The 27,905-nt window shown below is 41.0% G+C and overlaps 1 protein-coding gene across 1 annotated transcript in view; it reads left to right on the top strand.

Moving 5' to 3' along the window:
• grid2 (glutamate receptor, ionotropic, delta 2) overlaps nucleotides 1-27,905 on the top strand; it is a 362,174-nt gene that overhangs the window by 119,723 nt on the left and 214,546 nt on the right. The window lies entirely within an intron of this gene.

Here is a 27,905-nt window from a genome sequence, read left to right as displayed (position 1 = left end):
CAACCGTCAAACCCTAATCCAATTAGTTTTATCTTCTTTAGTTTAACCATCACATAGTTCATGCCCATTATCAAAGCTGAACACATTAGTCACTTAACAATGACTGATAGCAAAGGAAATGTATTGAAACGTAATGACGGATTTGGTAAATGCTGTCACTTTTAACTGAAGGGATAACTGAGCAAATTAGGCCACAGTGGGTAGAGATATTTAGAATGTCCTTTATGGCAGGTTTGTGATCTGTTGAGTATAACTGTAAACTAAAGCCACTGCGAGGATCTTTAGAAGATTTCCTGAAGCTGTTAAATGTACATATACACCGTCACTCTCCAGTGTCTATGTTTTAAAGGGAAATGTGAACGTCATGTTTCAATAAACAGTGTGAATAAAGGGTTTCAAAGGCTTATTAATAGAAGCTTTATTTCTGGTCTGCATTGCTAATATGAACAGAATTTCTTTTTTTAAGTAAATCAATATTTTGCAATATTGCGTTACGCCAAACGCTAGAGGAGAGCGTCGTTTTTTTTGTGTCAGCTTGTAAAGAAAGACTCTGGGTTCAGAAACAACATTGCGGCGGCGTGTCTGAATGACACCTGAATGTAATTATGTGTATTGTTTGTGCGGCTGGGCGGAATCACATTCACAACCCATTCGAATAATTCATTGTTTCCAGACATGAGCTCTTTCATTTGGGATGTCTATTGAATTAAACAAATATTAGACTCAACCGAGGGGCCGGTGTGGATGGTGTGTCATAGACAGACAATTACAAGACAAAATGTATTTTAATTTCCTTGAAATTATCAAGGAATGGTCATTCACATCAAACTAGATAATGAAAAACCTTGAATGAGTAATGCAGGGAAACAAAAGAGTCTCAATGCAAACGGCTCTTTTTTAATGTTTGCTCCCGGCTGTCCGCGATGAAGAACAAACTAACCTTCCTCAGCTCTTTTTTTGTGTAGTACTTTTTTGAACCGACATTTTCATTGTGTTTATCCAATGTACTGACCATGACAGGGAAAAATGGAAGTGCCACTGTCAGTGCGTTTTAAAACTACTTTCAGTTTAAACAATAAGCAGCGAATCAGTAACTGTAATTAAAGTGTTCATTCAGCGTGTACTGTGCTGATACCACTGGACTGTTGACTGAGTGCATGTTGACATAAACGATGGAGTGCTCAACTGAAACGCTGCGTAGCTTGGATTTTTATTATTATTAAAAGTAACCCAAATGTTTTGGGAAAATGAATGGGCAGTATCACGTTGCAGAAGGCCAGCTGCAATGGAAATTTACATATGGAAAAAGTGAAATTCATCCATTACGTTCATCTTCATAGACCTCTTGTTTAAAGGGGTAGTTCGGAATTTTGGACATAGGGCCCGATTCCCAAGTGAGCATTGGTATTCTTTATCACTTGAGACAGTTTTCAACACATTTCATTCAGTCCTTCTAGTTGCAGAGTTCGCTCGTGCTAGGCTAGCGCACGGCAACGGGCAATGCTAGCCTGCTATTAAAAACAGTCTTACCCACTCCACAGTACACCCGAGGTAAATCAATTATAACGCCAGACTATAGATTTAAATGTCTGTGTTGATAGAATAATGTTAGAAATAAAACTAACCTTGCATCGCATGAATCATCGAGGGACTACTTTCTCAGCAGAAGCGGAATTTTACTATGCGCCGGTTAGTTTTGTAACCGAATCACGACATAAGAACGTAAACAGAGAAGCGTGGGACAGAAGCGCAATTGAACGACTCGGCAACATGGTGGTTCAGTGTGCTTTTAGAAATTGTAGAAATAAACGCTGGGTACCACAAAGTTTCCACCAATTTCCAGTGCGAGATCCAGAAAGGACTCAACTGTGGCTTGTTGCTGCTGGCTTGGACATCAAAACACCGGCTCGTACATGTACGGTTCGTTGGATACAACAAATTCCTCATAATCGTCTTCAAAAGCAGATGCATCGCTAAGTCCTCCAAACGTGGCCATATCTTGCTAATTGAATACGCTAATAGAATTCCTTCGTTCACTGTACTCTGCGTTTGTAGCAATGACAGCGGCAGGTAAAAAAACTAGAGCCGGTAACCTAGGTATCAGTCCGCAGCTGCCGTAGCCTACTACCAGGAATATAACACTGCTGCCGAGACCCAGCAATTCCCTCAAAATGCAATGCAATGCAAGGTTGGTTTTATTTCTAACATTATTCTATAAACAGACATTTACCTCGGGTGTACTGTGGAGTGGGTAACACTGTTTTTAATAGCAGGCTAGCATTGCCCGTTGACGTGCGCTAGCCTAGCACGAGCAAACTCTGCAACTAGAAGGACTGAATGAAATGTGTTAAACTGTCTCCAGTGATAAAGAATACCAAAGCTCACTTGGGAATCAGGCCCTATGTCCAAAATTCCGAACTACCCCTTTAATCTCATTCTCTTGACATACACGCATACGCACACACACACACACAGACACACACACACACACACACCCATAAACACACACGCACACAAAGCCACACATACATGACCACACAAACACAGGAACAGACGTATAAAAGAAAAGATGTCTGCCCACTGAGTAGGTGGGAAAGAATGCGAGAGACAGAAAGAAAGAGGCAGATGCACACAGCCAGCCCACAATAAGCCGAGGTCTGTCTTCCATTGTGCCTCTGGCTTGTTTCTCCAGTGAAAAGGAAAATAGTGGGTGGGACAAGGGGAGAAGGAAGAAATGCACAGATCAATTTGCAAATGGAACACTTTTAATGTTTGTTTGTGGAAAGGTTGAAGATCGGCAAAGATTTTCATGTAAATGAATGTCAGTTAAGTCGCTCTCTTCTAGCGAGAAGTAACACCATAGTGGTTGAGCCTATGGCCCACTGATGATATTCCTATGTTATAAATGTAACAAGTGTCGGTTGAGAATACTGTGGTGCACAGTAAGTGACGTGTGTTCCATCTCCCAGCATTGGTTGTTCTGCCAGAGAACAGACTCGCTGTTCTCCTCAATGGTCTGTTCAGCAGCGTAATGTGTTGGTCTGCCATAGGGGCGCCAAAGAATTCTATATAGGGTTATACATACACACTTATATATATATATATATATATACACACATATATATATATATACACACATATATATATACATACACACATATATATATATATATATACACATATATATATATATATATATATCTATATATCTATATATATATATATATCTATACACATATATATATCTATACACATATATATATATATATATATATATATCTATACACATATATATATATATATATCTATACACATATATATATATATATATACACATATATATATATATATATATATATATATATCAGAGCTGTCAAGCGATTAAAATATTTAATCGCATTAATGTCATAGTTAACTCACGATTAATCGCAAATTCTTTTTCTATGCTAAATATCCCTTGATTTTTTTGTCCCATAATTCTTCTCATTTTAATTCTCTTATCAACATGGTGAAGTGCATCGGCTTGCCATGTGCAAATGATTTTTTGTATAATTGCGTTAATCGCACGATACATTTTTTAACGCCGTTAAAATTGGTTTGCGTTAACGCCGTTAATAACGCGTTTAACTGACAGCTCGAATATATATATATATATATATATATATATATATATATTCATGCTTCCAGTATAAACCAACCAGCCATGTACAGCCACGGATGGTTAAAATGCTATGCAGTAATGGGAGGGAATTTACACTGGATTTCTTTGAATTACATATTTTGTGTTCATGATAGCTGTTGTCGCACGTCGTGCACAGTGGTCTTCAAATCCGTTTTCTCTGCACACACACAAATGGAACACATAAAACCCACCCACAAACACAATGACATGCACGAGCGGCGATATGCATGTGATCACAAAATGCTTGGAGCTGGACATTGTTATAACACCTCAGAGGCTTTCCCACTCCCTCTCAGAAGATAGGAGTAATGCCATTGTTATCAGCAAGATGAAACCTTGATGTCCCTTAGGAAGTCACAAAAGTCCAAAAACTAAAACGTTAAAAGAGTTCCCCTCTGAAATCAATAAGGATTAGGCTATTTTATTTATGCAACAAAAAGGAAAGTAGTGGTACAAAAGCTTTAGGCGTATTAAGCCAATGTTGAAGGATTGTATTCTCTCCCGTTCTCACCAAACCCCCTAAAGCGAGTTCTGTTCTTGCTGTTGGCTGGTTATCTATCATCCTCCATTTTATTAGAGTTCTGAGTTCACTTAAAGTAGAGGCCATGACATTTGTTATTTAAAGAAAAATCACTAATTGATTAGCCTAATGTTTTTTCGCTGGTTTAGCAAAGGTTAAAACCTCAGTTTACCATTGGGCCCAATCTTTAATAGTTCTACATTCACAATGTTAATATGGAACAAGTAATTACATCACCTTTTATTATTTAGAAAACATAACACCCAATATTTGGTGGATATATGAACTGCCAAAAAACAAATGTGCCTGTTTTTCATTTCAGCATTCTGGTAACCTAACCATATGCTAGTACACATCGCATTTTGCTCGGTGTATGGGCAAATTGCTTGTTGAACAAGCAGCACCAATAGCGGAGGGAGAAGTTAGAAATGTGTAATAATAATAATAATAACGAATTTGCAATCGCTGCGTTACTGTTCTCTCACACCCGATTTGACCGTGTACTGGAGATGGAAGGATGAGTACGGGGGAGCAGCATCTTCGTTGACAAAAAGCTGCTTGCCATCGCTTCCCTGTCGTCATTGTGTTAACCTAGCCAATAGCGCGCCAGGGGGAATAGCCAGCGCGGTGATTGGCACCAGTAAACGCGGATCGGAAACAGGAAGAAAAGTATTGCTTCTTCCCCAGCCCCTGCTGCAGGGTAAATTCAAATCGGGCTGGGGGTACCCAGTCTAACAAAGGCCTACAGTAGGATTGAAATGTGTAAAATGATGCTGTGTGCAAGGATTGTCTACTAACACTGCATCAAACTTATTAGTGTGTTTTTGCATAACATATGCAGGAAATTGCTCAGTTAAATCATATCCTATTGGAATCCCAAATGTGTAGCGACTTATCGTTCCAATAAGCAATCAGCTTGCCTTGTCTATCAATGCCTCAGCTGAAGGTGCGCTGGTAATCAACAATTGGCCTCTCCTCCGGTGTCAGTGCGGGGAGTTATCTCTCCCCTGGATCCTGCAGAGCTGTCCGTCTTACGCTGTTGGGCCTCAGAACACAACAGGAAATTAACAATCATTTTTCCTAGAGTCTTACCTAAGATTTTATTTCTCAAGACTGTAGAACAAATCAATGGCAATGTCTGATGTGCTGTCTGATCGCCCTGCTCGCGCTTCACAATGTTTCAGACAGCCGCTTTCAAGTCCCGCATCTACGTGCTGATTAGATGACAACGTTGTGTGTGCCATACGTCCTCTTTTTTGTGTGCGTTTCTTTTGTTCCGCCTTTGTTGTGTTGCCGCGACCATAATTGGTTGGCTTGCTCGTCGTGATCCATAAATGGCCCTCCATGACAACAAAACCAAAAAAACACCCGCCAACGTCCATTCGCACGGATATTTAGTCACATTGCCATCATTCTGAGGCAGACAGATTCTATCGGTGCCACTTTGTTCCTTAATGTTATGTGATGTTTCACAGTCAGCTGCTGATAAACAATCTGTTTGTGGGGATGTGTCACCAAGAAGTTGTTTTTGAGAGTAAGAAGAGTATCTGTCTCTGTTAGAGAGTTGCAAACATGAACTGCAAAACAATGACATCAAATATATTTATTTATCCCCCTCCCTCTTCTGTCTCTCTCTTACATGCTTTTTCGTGTTGGTTGCTGGCCCTTCTCAAAAAAGGTAAGAAATTTTTTTTTCTGTTTGTGTGCACAATTTGTGCATTAGCTACCTACTACTCTATCACCTATCCACAAAGAAAACCCAGCTTAAATAGGTTTGTCGATTTTCTATTTTGAAAACAGAGGTGGCTTAGTCACCTTATCACCTTATACTTTGCTGTGCTTTTGTGCCCTCAAGATTTTCAGAGATGTTTCAGGAGCACTGGATAAAATTTAATATTAGAGGATAAAATACACTAACGTTGAATAATCTTTCTGGTGTCACCTAGAGCCGAATAATACATCTATTAAGTCTGCTAAGCAGCAGGTTTTGATTAGATACAAAATAAATCTAGATTCAGCTTATTCACTCTCCATATAGAAAATACATATTTAATTGAAATTCATGATATTCTTATTATGCTGTTGTTAAATCTGTGAATGAACCGTGTCGGCCGTGATTTAACATTGTTGAAACGTTCCACAAGCGATTCTAAGCTCCTTGCAGCAGTTGGCACAATGTTTACCGACACTGTTGAATCATTAACCATTATATTGACCACCTAGAACTCAAGCAAGTCGATAAACCTCTCAATTCATCCATGAATCCATGCAACAATAACTGCTGCAGTCCTGCTGAGACCACCGTTATATGACCTAATTGCACACTCTATTGCTTTAAGGGTAAATAAATGTGTGGTATAAAGCAGTCTACAGTCTCTTTATAACCAAACAAGTGAACAATGACAAAGCTGGCTGAGCCGATTTAAAGTTCAGCCACTGGTTGCCTTTATGAATGTTGGCACCTTACATTTTGGTCTTTGGCTATTCACTCTGATGTCTTTCACAATCTCATTTTACATAAAATAATGTATGTGTCTTGTACAATACACTTATTAACTGAGACTTGTCTTTTATCTCAAGTGAAATTGTGCAATTGTGCACTTCCTAAAATGATGCATGTTGCAAGGATGCTGCTTTTAAATCGCAATAAAGAATTGCAACCAATATAATCTGGTACTCGTAAACAGGTCACAGGCCAAGGTACAGGTTCATGATGTCAAGAACATCATCAGCACTTTTTTTTAATAAAAAAAAGGTCATGTCGTAAATTATTGTAATCTTGCAAGATGATATGTACCGTTGAAGGTAAAGCACATCCATTAAAAAAAAAAAACTTTTTGGCAGAGGGGCCATGGCTTAGCAGAGACAGACAACTCAGAAATCGTAGCATAAACTGCTCGAGTTATGAAACGACAGAATGACTTGATCCATTTATGTTGTGTGTGTGTCACCTTATATTTGTTAAAGTGGAACAACGATCACACCATAGCTAAAATGATGATAAATATTGTACCCAGAGCTGTAAGAGGTGCAACAGAAAACCAAATCAATGGGATCTTTGTGGTTTAATGGTGACTATGCATAGAAAATAGATTACAAATATACAGATACAAATGAAAAAAAATCTATAATTATAAAAAACAAGTATTGTCTTATATCCAGATCTATCTTTAAAATATCTATTATATAATATACATATAGTATAGCTTATAATAAGTATATACTTTTATTGTAAACATTTTAAATTACACCTGAACAACTCCCTAATAGATCACTTGAATGAGAATCCATACGTTCCCTATGTTAGTCAATAATGGTCTTAAGAAGCAACCAAAATGTAAGAACATACTTCTGCTCTGATGAATCGTAGCTCTTCTGTTCTGCTGCCTGGCTCCCAATGAACATCTGCCCACCCTTGGGAAGATATTAATTCACATCAACTATTTTAAGGTTGTTGCAAGCTTTAAAAACACATTTATCACATTTATTAGTAGGGTTTCATTTATTAGATGTCTAAATGGCATTTTCTTCTTTCTTGACGGGAGTTTGAGAGTACAAATACACAATGCAGAGAGACTTGCTTAATTTCAATTGGGAAAATTCTCTCTAGGCAGGATGTCTTGCCTAAGTGGAAGAAATAAAGGAAACTGAATAAAGGCAGATTTTCACTGGACTCCCCTCCGTACAATTGGTTTCTTAGAAGGAGGGTTATCACATGGACACACAAGGTGTATTTCACTGGAAAGGGTGTCTAACAGTGACATAAGTTATCTTCTAAAGAGCAGAAAGAAGGGTGTTTTTCACTGTTAACTCTAATCTAAGTGTTTATCCCCTGAGCTATGGCCACAGAATAGCCAAAGACTGCTTTAGAAAATAGCCAGGGGAGGTGTTAAATCTCTTCTTTGACATCCTGCTCCCTGGCACCCCTCTGAACCTCTACAGCCCTTAACAAAGAAGAAAATGTAACGGACAGATTGAGACTCTGCCCCCCTCCGGATGCATGCACCCATAAGCTCTCTCATACACACGCACACACCACATATACCAACACATGTACCAACACATACACACGCATGCAGCAACAACTTCATACTCACACGCACGCATACACATCCACTCTCTCTCACGCACACGCGCACACACACCAATACAAACTCATTCTCCCTCACATGCACACCCACACACACGTACACACTAAGGGTTCACTAAGGTTCATATCACGATTTTGGGGTCACGTTTTTCGGTACGGTACGTTTTTACTAAAGCATGGGATGAAACACAAAATGTATATATATTTATATATTATAGGGTACTCCCCAAACAATGTAATAGTGACACCGCGCCACCATGTTACATTTAATAATAGGGCTGTAGCGACAAAGTCATCCCGTAAGTGCTGTGTGGAGGAAGTCAGTTGCTTTCGGATCCACTCTCGGTCTGAGGGTGACTTGGTAACAGCAAAACATCCATTTAAAGTGGGCCGCACAAGAGACAAGCCACGGAGCGTTGTTTTTGGTTAAACATAATGAGTAGAAATGGCGCTGCGATGCACGCCAAGGTTTTGAGCAATGCTTGACGTTATAGCGCTAAACTATGGCGTTGCAAGTGTTCAGGCTCTAATTGGAAACACACTCACGACCCACATGAGTTTCAATGGCGACAAACTGCTTTGAACGTATGGGGGTACTTTAATTGCATCGCAGCACTAGCGCTATTCAAGAGCATGCGAAGAAATGCCCTATTGTAGATGACGGAACGCCGAATAAGAAAAACTAAATTTGAGTATATTTCTTCAGAAGCCTGTTACTATTAGTAGGTAGAGCTTTTTGATAGGAGGAGGAGCACAATATCTGGCTCATGAGGAAAGTTGCACTGGCAATAGAAAAAAAGGACCACCTGCTGATAAAGACATGCACACACACACACACACACACACACACACACACACACACACACACACACACACACACACACACACACACACACACACACACACACACACACACACACACACACACTGATGCAAACTCATTCTCCCTCACACATACACACGCACGCACGCGCACACACACACACACACACACACACATATATGCACACACACTAACACACGTGCACAGGAAAACTCAAACACACACATGCATCACATCTCACCCCACTGATCAAAGGCTGACGAGGATCATGTCTGTGTTGAAGTGAGGCAGACACCATTATAGGTTTATTTTATCCTTGCCTCCCTCCTCTTTTACTATCCTTACAATCCTTTCACCCATCAAACACCCCACAGGGGGGCGGGTCCGACCTGATGCCGGCCCTGACCGTCACTCAACCGGCGGAGCGCCTCGTCCAGTCTGTCAACTAGTTAATGGTGTTTGTTAAAGGCCCAGCGTTGGCGAAGACAGCTGCCCCATAGATCAGGCTGCTATGATGGCCCATCCAGGGCCCAGGTATCAGCCCGTCAGTGAGTCAAACAGGCCATCAAAGGGACTGCCCCATCGGCCAGTCAGCCGCCTTGCCATTTGCTTTGAGAGATAGTGCACTGCATCAGATTGATATTGGGCTCGCCATTTATAAAAAGTGCTCACTGTATGTGGATTGCCTCACAGGGCATTACCTTGAGCGATGGGAAGTGGTCGATCTTGCCAAGCAAGTCTCTGGAATGGCACATTGAAGTGCTCCCAAAATGCCCGCCTGTGACTACGTTTTTAGATTTAGGAACTAAGTGACCGAGTAGTATTCAACCGTCAAGCGCACATTTCCTTAGATCGGCGCTGCATCTGCTGTATACCAAAGGAACAATGGAAGGGACGATGTGATTGACAATATGAAGGGAAGAGAGGAGGGTTTATAGAGGGCTCCTGGGTGTATATAAAATGGCAGAGAGGTTGGGAGAGACGAATGATGGAGGATGTCAATTGGATGGACAAATTAGAAATGTGTGTGTTTGTGTGTATACGTGTGTGCGTCTGTGTTTGTGCATGTCCGTCTGCACTTGCAGCAGAATTCATTTAATTATCTGCATAAAAAAAAATCAAATGAAGCTATTCATCTTTAGAATGTCTATATGTAAAGTAAAGGCCTTTTTTTGGTAAATAAACGTATACGCACTTATTAAAACTATGACAATGATAAAGGAAAAAATTGCACGGCAAAATGTGTGGAATCATATATATCTGTAAATTAAAGCATGCATAAACACACTCATTCTTTTAATGATGTTTTAGTTGCAGGGACTTAAGGAAAGCTTATTTCCAAAAACACATTAATTCCATATACATATTTTCTTGAAGGGTTTGGTATAAAATACACAGATTAAATACAAATAGTAAAGGAATACCAAATCATATTTTTAGACAAAACGTTATGTAGTGGGTTATGTGCTTGAGCTGAATGCAGAAAGTTTTATAAAAGTAGGAGAAGATGTCCACATGGACTCAGCTTTTTTCCTTTATAGGTGGTACATACTCTAAGCTAAGCATACTTTTGCTTAGCTACCTGAGTTGCATGAGTTACCTGTTACTGGCCATTTTGGGCTACTATATATCAAGCAACCATTATGGCTACATCCCCTTTCCAAATCGGATTGGATGTAATGTTTCTTGGAACACCATCTTCCCATTTGTTTTTTTTCTCTTAACATACAGACACAGACTGAACCTCAGAGGTAGACGTACACGCCACGTTGACGAGAGGCCATGGTTAAACACAATTACAACCTCATTCCTGTTACTCCGCAACTGTAGTAATACGACCGGCATGACCTTCCATGCCTTCAATTTTTACACAGTAAGAGACAGTTGTACAGGCGCTACAACTCTCTCTTGGTAAAACAATGGCTTTTACCACTCAGATATGGATGATAGGATTATAGGAACAGGAACTATAATGTTAAATATCAAATCACGTTGATGCTTCCATGTCAAATATGATGTATCAGGAATGGATTATATTGTACTGAATGTATGCATTGTTGCTGCATGTGTGTTTATGTGCCCGAAGCAGATTGGCGTCAAGCTGTTGGTTGATTTGGATGCTTGTGACATGCATACAAATGCACAGATGTGGGGCAATAGCACATGCATATATTTACATAGTCATTATCTAAGCAATGATTTATCCATCCATTCTTACCAATCTAAGTGTCACAATCTGAGAGGCAAGACTAATGCTAAGCTTCTGTGGGTAAACATTTATATCCGAGATGGGCTGATGTTGTATTTTCTACAATCAAAGCACAATTTCTTTCAACTGGCTCACTTTTAGTAATATGCCAATTAGGACTACATGAATAAAAGCAATACCTTTTTTTTTCTGCGGCTTCTGGGTGGGTGGAAGCAATCGCCTGTCCGTGCAGTTCCCATAGGGAGCACATTAACTTCTACCTGAGTTTCAAGAGACCTCAACTAATCATTTGATGATTTCATGCCCTTTGTAGGGTTTAGCATATTTTTGTTTAATTTAATCTGTGAAGATCAAATTAAATGTGTAGCACAGACATGAACTCACTGCACACTGTACCTCTTACACTTCCAGCTGTCTCCCTCTCTCTGTAGTCTCTCTAGTATAGCCTCTAACTCGTTCTCATGGTTCTTTATTTAGTGTCTCACTACCTGCCATGTCTCTCTCTCTCTCTCTCTCTCTCTCTCTCTCTCTCTCTCTCTCTCTCTCTCTCTCTCTCTCTCTCTCTCTCTCTCTCTCTCTCTCTCTCTCTCTCTCTCTCTCTCTCTCTCTCTCTCTCTCTCTCTCTCTCTCTCTCTCTCTCTCTCTCTCTCTCTCTCTCTCTCTCTCTCTCTCTCTCTCTCTCTCTCTCTCTCTCTCTCTCTCTCTCTCCCTCCCTCCCTTCACCATCTTTATCTTTCTCTAAGGCTGTGGAAATGAATATCTTACCTTCCCACTCTGTACCATACACCTCATTATCCACACACACCTACACAAAGTTATAGTGTTTGAAAAGCCACGAGCATCTTCATAAGCTCTTTGAAGGAAGTGAGAACATGCCCAATATCTCCACCACCACGTCTCCCTGGACCTCGACAACTCACTATGCCAAGGATGCCTGTGAAGAGAGAGAGAGAGAGCACTTATTTTAGGCTCCTGGATAGCTTTCATGGTTCTCTACTCCTGTGTAAACGGGTCCTCTGTGGAAGTTCAGTGGACACTGAGATTGACATCAGGCCAACGCAGTGATTTGGCTTACACTCCGTTTGCTGGCCCATTCCCCGTAACACGTATGATCCAGCAGGAGATCTCTGGCTTACACCCTGGAGATACAAAGGCTAGATGCCAGCGTTCAAATGTCACCATAGCAACCTGCTCCCACCTGAACAATAACTATTTGTTCGGAGTCCCTTTAGAAGTTCTGGGATCCAAGGGAAATTGGATGAATGGCATTTAAGTAAGTAAATGTATTTAATAGCACATGTTTTACAGCTCCAATAAGCGTTGGAAAGGTCTCACTTGGACGCATATAACTGGCACTTGCAAAGGAATTCACTCACAAGGGTTCAATACCAGGAGGAACATAAAATAAGAAAAGAGAGGGAGATAGAGCAGGCGATAAAGATAGAGGACAAGAGTGAGGAGAGAGGGAGAGAGAGCGCAGGATAGAGGGAGTAAAAGCGAGAGAGAGTGAGAGAGAGATAGATGCATACATGATAAAACGGGCACATATTCTTTGTGAACATTTCAAGTGAGGCAGAAGGATAACTTTATGTAAAAGGGGCAATGTGTTGCTTTTGCTGAGCTTGTGCTCACATGTTCAGTGCATTTCTCTGTCATTGATATTTTTTAGCTAATAGCTCTTTAATCTTACCTATATTACCTTTTAAAGTATCTTTATTTTCTGTCTTTTCTTTCTATTCCTATTTAATTTGGCTTTGTTTCACTATTCGGAGAGATGGTATGGTATTGTACTTTAGTTCGCATTTCTTTTCTTTTTTCTTTTTTAATTTCATCCACAAATCGAATGTCAAATGCTTAGTTCTCTAGGCCTGAACTGAAATGAATCCACTTAGTACATATGATACTCCATCAAGCAATCCTTAGAAAATCTTCTTCCGATATGTTTTTTTTCAAAGTTGAGTTGGTCTTGGAGATTCACCCTGCGTTCATTACATGTTTTCAAAGTGGATCTATTTTTCTTTGCACCTCGTGTGTTACAAGTGTTGAACTGCAGAGTTGAGATCATGGCGGCTGATTGCTTTGCCTTTTCCTTTCTTCTTTGCTGACAGAACGCAAAAAAACATGGGAAGTAGGTCACTGTGTCCGTGTTTTCCTGTGAGAGGGAGTGAGGGAGAAACAGGAAGAGAAACTGAGGGATATGAAGGGAGATGGTGTCTGAGAGAGAGAGAGAGACAAAGCGTTTAGTTTCATCATGAATGTGTGTGAATCTAAATATGAGGCTGGGAGTACCGCCAACGTGGACACAGATGTCGCCTCTGGGGATTTAGAACAGATCCACCCCGACACAGAGGCGCTCGTGTTTAACCCGCCACTGTTTGATCCCCATGTGCTTCATAGCACAATACTTCAGAACCGTTGTGTATGCCTATTGAAAGACAGATTACCGAGCAAAAAATACAACATTAAGCCAATCCGGGCCACAGACTATTCAGGTAGCTGGTCCTGCAAATACACTATAGTCTGTCTGTACACCTGCATGCAATGTGCTGATATGTTTGACCCCCTATTGGTTTTCTGGGTAGCACAACATAAGGGTCCAGATTGTGTAGTTGTGGCTAGGGCGTTCGCCTCCCGGCCATCGGTTCGAAATCCACGATGTCGACAGTCTACCTTAGGGTATCCTTGTGTAAGATTTATTAATTCTACCGGCTCCATTTACCTCATCTACCGCCATTTATCTTAATTTACTGTAAGTCACTGTGGATAATAGTGTCTGCTAAATTAATAAATGGGTGTAGCATAAGTGGACAGATACATTTGAATGTACTAATTAAGATAAAACTTGTATTCTTTAACAGACCTTTGAAACAATGGTTGTTTGCATGGTTCATCCTATTCAATTGTCGACTATGTTCAAATCTTATCATTGGTCTCCAAAAGTCGCATTATAACGGAGGCGCTTTGCCAGCATGACATGAATTTGAATGCAAATTTAAATAGAAACGCTGGAGAAGACCAGAGCAAGGATGCCACAGAGCAAGAGTGTCCTCATGGCAGAAATCATAGGAAAACATTTCAGAGCCTGTTATTCCTAGTTCTAGCCCGGTCCAGGTCCACACACTGCCAGGACACAGCTGGGAGATACAGCCTTAATCTAGCCTCTGTTCTCAACCCATGTGTACTTTAAACTACCAATTACAATTCATCTCTGTTTAAACAGACTCGGTCGACCTCATGCAAAACTGGTCCTGGTGGCATCCGCACCTAAGCCCTAGGTTACATGGCTTTATTTGTAATGTTAAATATATAATTCCATCACGCCTGAACGCACAATAAACTGGTTTTAGGAATGATACATTTTCACAAATATTGGTGTTATTTGTGAATAAGAGTATAATTGCAACAACCAACCATTCACTGTGTTCCATTCATCATAAGCTTTATAAGGAAATGGGTCACACTGTAACAAGAATGACATTGTCTTTATTGTTTAGAATATAAGCACTTAAATGGTCAATGCCCGTCAATGCAGTAAATTGATAATAGGGGGAGCTTTTACAAATCTACGACAAACTAGCCATCCCAATATATATTTAAAATCAATTTTAGTAACGAGTCGCTACAGTGCCAAAACCTTGGCCAACTATTTCCCCAAGCTCCCATGCAGGGGCTGATAGGAACTATAATGAGGGCATGGAGCAGGGGTCTTAATAAACACTTTAGTTATGTACCTGGTAGGGTGAACTAATATGCAATAGATGTTGCATTTTAGTACGCTGTAATGTAATCCCAGATCTGATCTTTAATGAGATTTATCTGAATCCACCGCAAGTTTCTTTGGACGGAAAAATTGTTGAGATTGGTGGAAATTGGGTACATTTTGGGCTTAAGGTTTATATCGGTTAGTGCTCAGTTTATGATAAAGGATGTATACGTTTAGATGTTACGTTACATTGAGTTCACCCTGCACAAGGGTCTGGAGAAGAGCAACACATTTCTTTCTGCTTCCGATACGTTTTTGCGGGAGCCAATCACCAAGCTGGCTTTTCCCTTTGGCGCGCTATTGGCTGGTTTAACACAATGACGACAGGGAAGCGACGGCAAGTAGCCGTCGCGTACAGAGTCAGTTGAAGTAGGCCCGTTGATCACGCATCTTGTGCTGAAGAAAATGACAGCGGCTTCCCAAGACCAACGTGCAATCTACGATTGGCTTCGTCTGGTAATAGCCAGACTAAGAAATGCAGGGAGTGAATGCCTGAGTAGCCGTGACTATGGTCATCACTGAATTATTCGTCTCGGATGGATCTTAGTAGGCTTGCAATGTCCTTCATAAAACCACAACTAAAGATGACTGGATTGGTTTAATATTACATGGCAAAATAAGCCTCTCTTTTTGCGTCTCTCTCCCTCTCCCTCGCTCGCTTTTGGAGTGGTGGCCTACCAGATTCTGATTAGATACCAGTAGTGTCACAATCAGAATTCTAATGGGGAGAGAGAGATAGAGACAGAGACCGAGAGAACACACACAGCAACATACACATACAGACACACACACACACAGTCACGTCCATGCATTCACACACGCACACACACACAGGCTATTAAAGCATGTCGCTTTATTAGCGACAAGCTGGGAGATGATTGTAAATAAAGAGGCTAAATAGACATGAGTGCCTTCTGAACTGGGGATCAGAATCAAAAATGCCTTATTGATTCCTGGAGGGAAATTGGGCCGCCTTACAGTTTCTCCCATAGTAGAATATGAATACATATATATAAGCATAGGAACAATTATAAGACAGGGGGGGGGGGGGGTAAACAGATGGAGCATGCAGGGTTGAGAGTTGCAGTGAGCTGCCCATTGCAGTGATGTTGGAGGGGAGATGGAGGAGTGTATGCAGCAGCCAGAGACAGAGTGTACGATCCTCATAATCAGCTTAAGAATCGGCTGCCCACATCACTTCAACCTTTCCTCCATAGTCCAACCTAGCAACAGAATCAGATTCATTTGCTTTCCTCTACCTCCCAATATCCCCTCTCTCTCTCTATCTATCCCTTTGCCGCTAATCCGTCTCTCCGCTTGATGGGTTGGTGATTAGCCAGTATTAAGTGTAACCAAACCGGCCTTTCCTTCTCATTATTGCTCTTAGGCAATGCAGGATGCTGTTTATTCAATTCCCCCTTTTGAGTCGCAGAGACCCCTAGAGCAGGGGTTGTGCATCACTGAATCAAATAAAAGGCATTGGCAATCATTCATTAAGAGAGTTTGCCTCGCTATTGTATACAGATGCACCCAAGGGAATTGTATAATACCTAAGCTCTGTTGGAATACGTGTGGACTTTTGGGGGTATGTGCAAACAAGGACTCACTCACACATATGCGTGGACACAATCACACAACAATGCACACCAACACACACACACACACACACACACACATACGCACGCTGTCTTCAATACCAATCGTAATGAAATGCTATTCATGCATCAGACTCCAGATGAGTCTTTCCCAAAGCCCTAGCAGCTGCCTGCCCAATCCAATATTGACCAATAGAATTCACTCTGCCTCCTCTCTGCCATTTCTCTCATTGATTTGTATCGAGTCTTCCGAGTCCAATCCTTTCTCTTATGCTTTACCTATAAAGTGTTGTGATGGCTGGCCAACACTGTTTAATCAATCCACTTGCTCACTGTCCCAGCTCTTCATTGTCATTCATTAATAATGCTATGTTTTTATCTGAGTCTCTTTTTGATCTTGCCTCCGGCTTTCTTGTCACTTCTGCCCCAACAGAACTGACACCAACAGAGAGATTCGTCACTTCACTGGTTGACAAAGTGTTAGAGACAAGACGCTTTAAGAGGAGAAAATGGTTCATCTTCATGAATAACACAAAGCTGGCTGTCAATCAAGGCGGGATCAAAGATGTTTTGGACAGCATGGCTGATATAACTTTTAAAACAAGTTTATCCAGCACATTAGAGGGCTTTGATATATATATCCACAAAATAAATTAACACATTAGGGGGTTTAGAATTATAAATATGTTACTTTGAGGTGATGCATATTTATGATGCCCTATGTTAAAGGAAGCAAATCTATGATATCATCCATGATCGTATTAACTAAATAGGATCCAGTCTAGGAATATAATTCAATGCATTAAACACAGTTATACTCAATGGTACATCTAAACCCGGCTTTGTGAAGACTTTCTAAATACCCCTTTGTATTGGTAAAAGTATTTAAAGGTGAATTGTTCTCAAATTGCTCAGGATGTATATATAGTGATGTATATTCTGTCCGTTATTTCAATAGGAAACACCATTGTCCTTGATTGGTCAACAAAACACAATCAGTCGGGGTAGACTGGGGTTTGTGTGTCATTCAGCCTTTTTAAATGCATACTTTAATCGATGAAAAGTGTAATTCGTTTTTTTTATTCTGTTTCATATGGAGAGCAGACTTATTTTTGGAATATTTTACTTTGAATTCACCAAAAGTCACATTCAAAAGCCAGTAAACCAAAAAAGATTATATTTTAGTTTAAAATACGCTTGTCTTAAATGGTTCAGCGCCATTGATCTATGATATTATCGGTGGGTTGTAGGATGAACGGCATGGTCGTTCATCTGACATTTGTAATTGTGTAACCCACCTCTCCTGAAGATATAAATAAAGAAAATATATAAATATTTACAAATATTTGTTAGGAGAATTTTCTCCTTGTCAGGAGAAAATTCCCCACTGTTCTGATTCCAGCTGAAACAGAGGGGATCACTGGCTCTTTTATAATAATGTCAGTCAAGCACAGGGTTGTTCTGCTGGTTGACCATTCCCATGGAAACAACAGGTAAGTGTCTAACTATGCAGCCCAGAAATCGTCTGAACGACACCAGGGACTGGGTGCTCGGCCTCCGTAGCTCTTCTCTGTATGGGAGGCCTGGAGAGCCAGGCAAACGTTAAAGAAAAGAATAGCCCAAAGAGAAATGGAAATGGCATTTAGAGTAAACGGGGGGTAGAGACGGGCACGCATAAGGTTCACAATTGAGAACAAGATGGGTAGAAACGACAAGCGGAGGGCCCACAATCGATCCCTCTCTTCATCACCAACACTCTGTCATGCCATGCATACATAATCCAAGCAGCGTGTTGGACGGCTGCAGAGGATTGTGGGTAATCGCCGGGAGGAGGGTAGAAGAATAGGCAGCTGGTGGATAATGTATTTCTTAAAGTGCCTGTGGCGAGACGCTATGCAGATTATGCCGCGGTTAGCGTGCTGGTAGACTCACATGGAGATGTATTATTTAGGGTTCTTTTTTTTTGTGCTGTAAATAGTTCTCTCCAGACCCTACACACACACACACACACACACACACACACACACACACACACACACACACACACACACACACACACACACACACACACACACACACACACACACACACACACACACACACACACACAGTTAACACCTGGCTTATGGCTGAACAGCGACAAGTGGGAATCGCAGAAAACAAACAATAACACTTGTTTATTTAAGCAACATACCCCGAATAAACATGTGGAATGTAGGCCGGTGACCAAGAGGTGTGATTCATGTTTAAACAAGTGAGAAAAAACAAGTGAGGGTTGTGTAAAAAAACAACATCAGTAAATCTAATGGAACAAAACCAATTAGGCCCATCTCTGGGGGTTAGTCTGTTGAAATCCAGAGTGAGGGAATGAAAGAAAGAGCTCCAGGCAGAGCGAGCAGCCAGGTGCAATGCTCTTAATGGGCCCTGTCCATCCTCAGGTGTTTGATGTTTGGCTATTGACCTTAGTCAACCAGGACCGCCAAATTACCTGTTTAAGTTTTATTTTTCTATTTTAATGAGACTTCTGTTTTAATGAGTCTTTTACATGTTCTAGCTAATATTTAAAAATATAAATCTACCTGGTAAACCGACCTTCTGTTTAAGTGTAAATTGGCAAATTTTTTATATGCTCTGCTCAGAAGAGCATAGCATGATGGCGGTAATGTTGTTGTTTAATTCATAACATCCATTTATTGTTTGGTCATGACGTAAATATGGAATATGAAAATAACTTTATCAATAGCATTACATTTTCAAAAATTTTCAACAATAATATTTAATCAAAATTCGCTTTACATGCATAGAGTTTTCAGTATGTTATATTTCCATGGTATTATCCTATGCATGCCTGGAGCCTCAACTGGAGACCTATTTTTAGTTAGGTAGCCAATCATCTCCCACATCGTGCCCAGATGGGGTCCCCAGTCCGATGCCATCCGATCACAACAAGGGTCAGAGAACCTCTGAATGCCTCCCGGCATATCGAATCACATTGGTTGCAAGATCCGATTTTGGATTGTCCACACCTGACAGTCAATGCTTTTCAGTGAGATTCGATCACTAAAGTTGCATTGAAATGACAACAATAACCCAGCCATTAGACACAGCAACCAGAAGGTAGAAAAGGGGGCTTTATATAGTGAGCTTTTTAACAGTGAAGTAGTTTCCAAATAAACTTAAAAATAAGCTATTTCACATGTGTATTTTGAGTTGTTGTTGATGGTAATTTATGAAAATATATACAGACCCCGTTCTGTATACACAGCCTACAGTTTTAACAGCTTTAGGTTTTGTGCTGCTATTAGGAAAGTGCAGTCATCGCAATCAAGCTGTGTCCCAGCCCAGCTTGCTAAGTTGTTACAAACGAAAGTACTGCAAAACAACATTGTACAATCAACAGTACAACAGCTAACTATTCATTATCTCTGATGAGACTGCAGTAGTGCGAGTGAGGCTCTTCAAGGTGGGGTTTCTTGTTGTTAAATATGCTGGACTTCAGACCTCCAGTGGAGAAATTAAAACCTGCTGATGAAGTCATGGACAAAATATTATCATCTCTCTGAACGGGAGGGGAGCCAGACCATCTGCCACAGAAACTAAGGCCACCTTACAGTATAACTTTGTTCTTTCCTTTTAATCATTTACAAAGGAGCAATATATTGCATGTTTTAGTGATTTAAATAATTGGTCCAGAATAAAAGTGTTGTAAACCTCTAAAACTGTGCATCAAACCAAAATAATCCCTCCATGCTTTAAATAAAATCTGATGGGTTTTGCTCTATTCTCATTGACTAGATTTATATCACCTGATTTGCAAAACCGATGGCTGCATTTTATAGTATTTACTGTTGACTGGGTGCAGTTCACACGTCAGATAAGTTCTTTGCCCTGATATATAGAAATCAGGGCCAATACAAACCAATTATCTCTATAAAGGTGTCAGTAATAAATGACCCCCGGCCATTCTGTGTGGCCACTTAAGATTCAATAGACCCATTCTACCGTTTCAAAAATACACCAAACACAGCCGGACAGCTTTATGGGCTCTCCATCATTGGACTTGGTTTTTAATATCCATGGCGATGGGATGGAAGTCACGTCGATCTCATGGGGGCCAGCCGCTAAAGTTGATGCCACCAAAGAGAGGGTGCAATGCTATTCTGCACAGCACCCTGGCTTTATTAAAGGCGAGAGTTAAAAAAGTGGTTCAGCATTCCTCGTTTTGCGGTTGCTGACCCAGCTCTGATTGTAAACCGTGGACAGCAATTATCATTTTTTTCTCCAAATAAATGGTTTATTTATACTTTAAAATGCTTGGATACTAAATATGAACTGGGCACATACTGGCGCTATTATAAGACATATTGATATTCCTGCGAAGGCTACAAGAGGATCCTCTTGTTTTCACAATAGTAATGAAGTTTAATTAAATACCTCCTCAACGTTGCCATTATCATGTTATGTCCAAGCCAGCAGGGCTGGGACTCCGTAGCCGGGCCAAAGCGTGTCGACTTACAGTAGTGCCTATGAATAACAGCCTGTTAAATTGAAATTTTCACAGATATTTTCATTTAATGAAATCGCCAAATTACGCCTACACAACTTTGAAATGGCTAATGTGCCGCTGAAACAAGATCACCAAAGTGTCGGTGCCTCTCATACGAACATGCCCTAACCACACATTTACGCTGTGTGTGTTTGAAATGAACAGAAAGTCAGACACCTAACACCCACACAAGCCAAGAACCCTTCTTGTCTGTCTACGCAGTTATGTACAAAAACTGGATATCTGTTTGATCCTGTTGGCTTGGGAAAGGTGTTATATATATTCTAGTGCCATAGCGGTACAATATTTCAGCACACAGATTTTATTTTTTCTTCCAGACACATGCAAAGATCTGTATAAACATATCTTTCATATGTCTGTGTATGCGTTTCTCTGTGAGGTGTGTGGGTGTTTGCTTTTGACAGCATATGTGATACAACTCTTCGCATGTGACAACATCACCCTGCTAGCTTGTTGTCTCCATGCTAATTAACCTCTGTGGTCTGACTCCCAGCTCTTAATTTCACTGCCTGCACGCACGTGCACACACACATACACATACACACACACAGACACACACATACATACAACGTGCAGGCACTTCAGTTTATCTTTGACATTTACCACACTGATAGAGGCACACTCAGATGACTAGGGTGTTGAATGCAAATGTACTTTGCCTTTGTGTACGTGGGTCTGTGAGTGACTGTATGTGTCCACTTTGTCTTAAAATGTCTTTGGAACCTCGGAGGGGAATGACAATTGGGCTGAAAATCATTGAGTAATTGACAGCCCTCCCCCTACACAGACACACCCACACACCCTGAGAAAATAAATTTGCGAACCAAACTGAACTAAAATATACAGGAAAAAGTTATCAACTGGGGCCCAAATGGCATGCAACCATAGCAACCACTGAAGGTTGTTAAATCAAATGAAGACAGGCCGACTGACTTTGAATATCCACTTTACCTTTGTCTTCTGGAGCATGGCCATGAGTTGGTCGTCCATTGACTTGAGAACGTTCACTTTGTGTGTGTGTGTGTGTGACATGCAAATGTTATTGTGTGCATCAGGGATCATGCAGGCCAGTGAACTGAGTGCTGTAAATAGTTCTCTCCAGACCCTACACACACACACACACACACACACACACACACACACACACACACACACACACACACACACACACACACACACACACACACACACACACACACACACACCACTCAATAGGGAGAGACAGAAAGGCGCAGCACGGTAATTGTGATGTGTAAAGTAGCCAATGGACTGTGGTGGCGAGGGGGAGGTTTATAAACAGGTTTATAAATATGGTCATCCATGGATTTTCCACCCGAACGCAAGCCAGGGTTGGTCCAGCCAATTAACGAGGGACACCTGTGCATAATCAGGCCTAAGGTCTTGCACGAGAGCTCTGTCACTCAGATGTATTACCAGCCAACATGTTATTTTGCATTGTTGATGTTTTTATTCATGATTTTTTTCTTCAAGCCTGCGCAACTGCTTGCCTCATCATTTAAAACAATCTGAGTTTGTGGTTTACTTTGGAGAAATTGCAAATGTACACGTGTTCTTGGGCAAAAATGGTTATAATATCTTGATTACAACACAAAGCATCCCCCTCCTCGTTTTCTGGATATATATGGAGAGAGAGAGAGAGAGAGAGAGAGAGAGAGAGAGAGAGAGAGAGAGAGAGAGAGAGAGAGAGAGAGAGAGAGAGAGAGAGAGAGAGAGAGAGAGAGAGAGAGAGAGAGAGAGAGAGAGAGAGAGAGAGAGAGAGAGAGAGAGAGAGAGAGAGAGAGAGCGCTGTTCTGTTGCCCTCAGCAAGTTATTATTTGGTTTTGACAGGAACACACATGTGCTTTCACAACTGTTTCCTGCCAACTCAGAAGAAGCACAGCTATGAATCCTCGCCCAGATTCATCTGCAGCACAGATACAAATTCTTGAATCTCATTTTTGATTTTCTGATAGCTCCCAATTACAAATCAGGTCATTGTGTAGAGCTCAATAAGTAAGGAAGTCAATCAGCAAATAAACACTATGTTGAGGATTGTGCAAATATCAAATCTACTTTTTAACTGCTGGTTCTTTTTTTTGCAATAGTGTTTGAATTCATTCAGCAATCTTCAACATTCCTTACTGGAATATGTCTTATTGTAAACCGTTTATTTTCATTAGTTTAATCATTCTGCTTGCTGCGCTTGCTCCAACAGTTCGATATAGCACCACAGTTAAAGCTTTGTCGGTTAACAAATCCTCCCATTCTTTCATTCCAAAAGTAAATGTAGGCTACAAGTGGGCACCTTGACAAGAAAAAAATTGTGTTCAGCTGGCTTTGATTAAGATTTAAATATGAATATGTGTTACGAAAATATTATCAGCCATTGCCGTGCGGCATCACATAAAAAGTCATGATAAATTGCTGTTGTACAAACTTATCTGTAACTAATGTGCCTGCAAAAGAAGGCATTTCCGTCTAACTCAATAGAAGCAGCTGCCCTGCAGTTTACGGTCAAAGCCAGATAGAAAGCCAAGAGATAGGAAGCAGGACTGAGCCAGACTATCATGCCCTCCAATCATGCCCCCCAATGTTAATTGGCAAACAAAAAGATCTCCTTCTACCAGCATATAATCTAGCCCCAGGAGTGAAGCTCCATGTGATTAGATGGCTGCGCTCCCTATGTGCTAAGAGTGTTTCATGGTTTGATGATCCCTCTCTCCATGTCTACTTAGGTATCTTCTTGCTCTTAATCTCATTTGTAGCCCTGTCGTTTCCAACATCTCAAGTTGTACTGCTACATGTATTTTGGATTAGATTGATACATGTTTTTCTTTCAATCTTCTCTCTCTCTCTTTCATTCTTTTCTTTGAATTAAAGATTTCTTTGGGACACTGAATTATCTTGCCAGAGAGGCTTGGCAGAATACCAGAGGGGACTGTGTTGGATTCATATGATTGGTGTTCGTATGATGGTGGAGGGACAGGAATAAATCAACTATACAGCCAGGCTATGAAGTACTGAATAAACAAGGCTTGACTGATAGGCCATTTATACTAAAACTAAGCATGCCTGAATCTTTGGGAGAAATGGGGAAGAGAGATGCATGGAAAAATAAGAACAGATTGTTGCGATATGTGTATTATAATAAACACACATGGTACTCCCATCTTTACATATATTCGTCATAGATGCAGTTTTCCATGTGGACCAACATAGTTTTACTACATTCAGGTGTTGGATTGGGTTGCACACACACACACACACACACACACACACACACACACACACACACACACACACACACACACACACACACACACACACACACACACACACACACACCAACTCCCTCTCCTATGTCTCCCTAACCTTTCACAATTTCCTGTGAAAGACTTGTTGAACCCTCTTCCTCCTTTTGATTACATTTCTGACTTGCCTTCTTATCTGTTTGCCGACTCTTAAATGTCCATTCATCCCCACTATTAGATCATCTATCATGCATCCATCCATCCAAAAACACACACACACACACACACACACACACACACACACACACACACACACACACACACACACACACACACACACACACACACACACACACACACACACACACACACACACACAAATACATTCTTCTTTAGCATGCAGTCTAGTAATCTTGTTTAGTGAAATCTGGGTTTCACAGCAATGAATACATACACACATTGACATGCTCACATGACCCTGTAATCACCAAGTCATTGCTAATGATCCCATCCTAATGAATTGTATATCAATGCGCGTCTGCGTTACTGTTGCACATCTTCCAATTACCTTCTGTATCACTTGTATTGATCACTATGACTACATCTATTCTCCCATAAAAGGACCAAATTTGTAGTTGTATCCAAGGACAAAGTGCAAAATGCATACTCAAACACGCTAGGTCCACAATCTAACAAATACAAAATTGTTAATGTGGACCTTCACCATACATTTAATCTGCAGTCAATGATGTGTTTTTTTAAGCCATGATGTGTTTAAATCAGGTCGAATTTTGTGGAGGACTAATGCAGTTGTCACGGCAACCCCTGGTCCTACTGTAAAGGGAAAACTTCAACTGCAAAATCCAAGTGGGGAAAGAGAACACCCGGGTGATGAGAGATGAATAATAGTTATACAGCTTTAATGAAAAGCACAGGCCAAATAAAACCAGGATGTTATGGAATGAAATAACGGAAATTAAAAATGGATTTACAATTAATCACAAAAAAAAGCAAAGAGAAAGTAGAGGAACAACTCAAATTAAAAGACCTCCATTGCAGCAACATTGCACGCTCCATCTGCGGTCCAAACATGGAACTCTCCCTGTTTCCAATTGGCTTGAATCGGTGCCGGATGATGTCCACATGGTTGGGGTCCCCTGCGGTGTGCTCTATTGTCGGTGCTTTCCCTGCGGTACTGTTCAGTTCAAGGCCTGTGGTTCCCCTGACGCTAGGTGCACAGCACGTGTTTTAAGTAGGTGGCCAGGACGGCACTAGAGGTGCCAACCTGGGGCTTCGGCTTTGCTGTGCCTCCACATTGCATTGGGATGTCGCAGCCTTTTAAACACTGTGATATAGTGGAGGAGGGCAGCACCCGCGCGCCTCTAAAATAGAAGGACCGGCCCAAATACTATCTTTGTAGCTCAGCTATCACCAGGGAGCCGTATAACATATCATTTGGGCTCCTGGATCCTGGCATGCCTTGTTTAGCTGACATAATGGCTCTCGGTGGTCTGAGCTAAAGATATAAATCGGAGGCGTAGAATTCCCAGTCATGATGACATGCATGCATATAAAATGCAGAGGCACAAACTTGAACTGATACAAATAGCTGCAGCAAAAAAGAAACACCATTTGGGATTTTTCCTTTTTAAGGAGGCAGCGACACAAAGACACGCTTACATCCAACCATGTATGCACATACATACATTTACGTTAACACATTGACAAACACACACACACAAACACACAAGCACATGCATACATACATGATCTCACAGAGGCAAACACCACACAGGGGTTGCATACATCTGTGTTTGAATCTGTGTTTGTTATATTGGAAGATAGGGGAAACATGGGTTTTAAATACAACCTCTCTGCTTTCTCCTCCACCGTCTCTTATTTTTTTCATTACGTTCTGAATGCCGCTCTCAGATCTCAATGATGCGAAACTGAGGAAACTGAGGGTCATTTTAATCCTGTGTGCGTCAGTGAATGCAGAAACCATGAAGGCAGGCAAACGGATGCTCCCAGCAGACGGGCACTCCAATACACCTTCACACATGCGAGGTGCGGATCTCGGAGAGAGGACGTGATGCCTTTTAAGAGTGTGCCGTGTTAGCATGCTTTGCAGTGCTCCACGATACAGAAGCTTGCTTGCTGCTCTTGTTTTTCTTCACCGGAAACCAATGAGCGGACCAAAGTCACTGGTACGCTGGGGGCAAATTAAATCCATTGTAAATATTCAAACCTTTAAATATTATCATGTTCTTTTAATTGAAGGTTTGCTTGGCGTTTTCAATAGCAAATTGACCTTTGCTTTCAATGGTACAAGGTTTTCTGTAAACACACCAGAAAATACACGCTTTCACATTCCCACGGTTCATTTGACAGGAATTACAATTTTCATCTGGATAGAAAATGTTTTTGTGTTGTTCTTACTATTAAAATCACAACCCAGAGATAATACCATCTCAACTGACAAGAAGACGCTAAGGGTTTGCTAATATCACCCACAAGTGACATGTTCATAATTGTTCATTTAAAACTGATTACAGTAAATCAATACACCGCCTGCAGCCCGAAACGATCAATGCAAGGTAGGGAATGATAGAAAGTGTGTGTGTGTGTGTGTGTGTGTGTGTGTGTGTGTGTGTGTGTGTGTGTGTGCGTGCGGATGTTTGGATGTGTGTGCGGATGTTTGGATGTGTGTGTGGATGTGTTTGTGTTTACACCTCTTCGCTGCTTTCATCGTTTATGTACTCGCATGCATTTCCTTCTCCAAAGAACGTTCTAGGCTCTATTTAAATAGGGGATCAGCCTCCTGACCCACACTTCCTACAGGATTTCGTGTTCCTGTCATTATCTTCCGTGGTATCCTCCTGAAGAGAAATAGTCTTCAGATGTGTCTTGACTCTCGTCCCTTTTTACTGCACGCACGCGCGCACACACACACACACACGCACGCACACACACACACACACACACACACACACACACACACACACACACACACACACACACACACACACACACACACACACACACACACACACACACACACACACACACACACACACACACACACACACACACACATCCCTAAACACACACACATCCCTAAACACACACACACACACACACACACACACACACACACACACACACACACAGAGACAAAGACCCATAAACACATGCACACAAAGACCCATACGCATCCATAACCACGCACAAACGTAGCCACACACGTAGAAACAAACCCTTAAGCAGACGCACACAACCACAAGGTTCCTATAGTATAGTAATGCACTAATATAGCAACGAAATAGATTGAGGAAAATTACTAATCATTCGTATGAGGTTGATATTTAACATATAATTTTTTATTCATACAAGTCGGCGTTCATG

Source organism: Gadus macrocephalus, chromosome 6, assembly GCF_031168955.1.
Source record: "Gadus macrocephalus chromosome 6, ASM3116895v1".
In the NCBI taxonomy this organism is placed as follows: domain Eukaryota; kingdom Metazoa; phylum Chordata; class Actinopteri; order Gadiformes; family Gadidae; genus Gadus; species Gadus macrocephalus.
The sequence above is the reverse complement of the archived record's forward strand: the minus strand, read 5'-3'. Positions and strand labels throughout refer to the sequence as shown.